This window comes from Solanum pennellii, chromosome 10, assembly GCF_001406875.1.
Source record: "Solanum pennellii chromosome 10, SPENNV200".
NCBI lineage: Eukaryota > Viridiplantae > Streptophyta > Magnoliopsida > Solanales > Solanaceae > Solanum > Solanum pennellii.
In genome coordinates, this window is record NC_028646.1 from 48204951 (window position 1) to 48207896 (window position 2946).

Genomic DNA, 2946 nt, shown 5'->3' on the forward strand with positions numbered 1-2946 from the left:
GTAATAACATTATAATCTGATTTGGAACATATATTTAATAAATTCATGAAGTTATATCAAAGTTCTAGAAACCCTAGGTTTAATCATGATAAGAGAATCAAGAACTCACTGAAATTAAGGACCCAATGGGTGAAAGGAACCCACTAGTGAAATCTCACATACTTGGAGATCAAAATCAACGGAAAAATAGTTAAGTTTCGGGGCTGGAACTGCTGGATCTTGTGGCATTCTTGAACTAGGGTTCTTGAGCTTTCTTCTCCTCTCTTGCTTCTAATTTTCTAAGTTTTGATTTAATAATTTGACTTGGATATGTTTTAATTACATTTCTAGGCTTAAACTGACTAAAATCTGATGATTTAGAGTCAAAACGATGTAACTTAGGGTTTAAACGGAGTGGGAAAGGTCAAAAAGACCCCTGGGAAGGTTGCTGTCGGGCCTCACGACGGCCAGGACTGACGGTCCGTTGTGCGCCCGACACCCCGTCGTTGGGTCCGTCGTGAGGGCCTGTTCGACAGGCATTTACTAAAATGGGCATAACTTTTTACTCGAAGGTCTGATTTTAGCAAGGTCGGTGGCTATAGAAATATAATTCAATTATCTATCTGTGGGTAGGTCATGGGAGACCTAATTCATTTTCAGCTAAAAGTTATGATCATTTTAAGTTGACCCAACTGCATTTTCCCTTAACTGGCTGCAAATTTTCCACCTATGGACCGTAGGTCCACCTACGAACCATGATGGTCATCCATAGCTCTTGTCAGAGAGTGGTTGAAGGGAGTCTTGATCGACGGTCACGGACTACGGACCGTCGTTTGACCTACGGACCGTATGTCCGTTCGTCGTCCAAGACTTAACCAATTTTCGAGGCTGAAATTTTTGGGATTTTCTGATCCCATCGACGGTTGTGCAGGACGGACCGTTGTTCAGGCTACGGTCCGTCGATGCCACCGTTGGTACACCTGCAGATTTTTCTGAAAAACTAATTTTTGGTCTGTTTTGGCTACGGGGTGTTACATTATCACCCCCTTGGGAACATTCGTCCTCGAATGAAGACTAAACTAGATGAAATAGAGGGAGAGAGATGCAAACCCCACTACTAAACACTGAGAACTGAGTTCTGACTGAATTGAGTTCTGAATACATGCAATTACGCTAAAAATGAAAGTACAAACTGAGGGAACATGATTCTAAAACTGAATTTACGCATGAATATTGTAAAACTGAAGAGGAACTATTACCTCAAGCTGGAGTGGAATCGGAAGGAAAAAGGTAAGGATACTTGGCTTTCATGGCTGCTTCTGCTTCCCAAGTAGCTCCCTCTACGGGCTGACTCCTCCACAAAACCTTGACTGAAGCGACTTCTTTGTTTCTCAACCTTCTAACCTGACGGTCAAGAATCTCAACTGGTACATCCTCATAAGAAATACTATCTTTCACCTTTAATAATGTCAATCAAGATTCACCATTTTTGCTTCATCAAGGACTATGCGCAAAAGGGTCCTACACAATACCAACTTTTAAGATGGATAAATGTAACCGAAAAGTTAATTTAACTAAGGATTGAATTCTAAAATTGTAAATATCGTCGGAAATGTACGAAGAAAATGAAAAAACAAAAAAATGCATACGTATTTGCATCTTTTACAAGTAGATTTGCAGGCAGATTAGGAAAAAAAATAATTCCCAATATATGTAGAAACCATATAGTAAGGGAAATAAAGAAGGTCAAAATAAATTTGAGCAAATATTCTTGTAAAACAGATAAAGAAAATAAAGGAAAACGTAAGTGCAATCGTAATGTTGTGTTGCCAATCTGTGTTATCAAAATCAGAAATTACTGATTCTAATAAATTGTTCAGAAACACAAAGTAACTAAAATTTTTAGAATCACTAAGATAGATGAACAGAAATTTAATTCACAAAAACTAAAATATGTAAAAACGTACCAAAATCTGGAAAAAAAAACCTCTTAAATCGGAAAAAAAGATCAAGTCCACTAAACTCACAGTGTCCACTTAAGGAAATTATTCCCTTCTAGTATCCGAGATTTGGTTTGAATATAACCTCCCAGGGTAAAATAATCTTAATCAGCAGAGTGTAGATAGCAAAAACTCTACTGTCAGCGAACCAATCCACAACAGGAAAGTACATGAAGAAAAATGTGTGCAAAATAAGAAGAAGAAGATCAGAAAATTCATCAGGAAATATTCTGAAGAATTAGTGGTATTTATAGGCAAGAAGAATATGTTCTGAAAGGTTGCAACCCTTTTGAGAATTCACACGACCATTAATAAAAGTTTGCAACCTTTCAAATGGTACCGACTGTTCGTGAAAGTTGCAACCTTTCAGAAAAGTCATGGCAAGAAAAATTTAAATAAAACGGAAAAGTTCAAATAAAACAGGTCGCGCGCGGATCTGAGTCGGGTCGGGTTAGTCAACTAAAAAGTTAAAAAAATTCGGTTAATTTTCAACTTCTGTTATCATCTAATTAATTGAAACAGTTTTGGCCATTTAATTAATTAATTAAATAAATAATCTCTATAGATCATTTGCCAAAGTCAAAGCCGAAACAAGCGACGACGGCGCGAGGGGGTCCCTCTTTCCGACCCTTTTAACAATTAGTAGGAGTGTTTCTGTATTTAAACTCTCCTATTTTTCTTTCCATCACCGATGAGAGACAAATGCCTTTTCATTAAAGCATAAGAGGACTTTTCCAGTTCCCAACTCTTCAAGTTCTCAACTTTTCAAATTCCTCTCCTTCCCTCTATTTCCCATCAGTTCTTGCTACATACCCAACAATCCCCCACATTGATGGGGAATGGTTATAACATAGGAATGCACGGATAATTGTGTATTTTACAAGCAAGGAATAATTGCATCTGGATAAGTAGGTTTCCCCTTGGACTTTCCGCAGTGAACATATGTCGGATATACTCGGTCAATCGG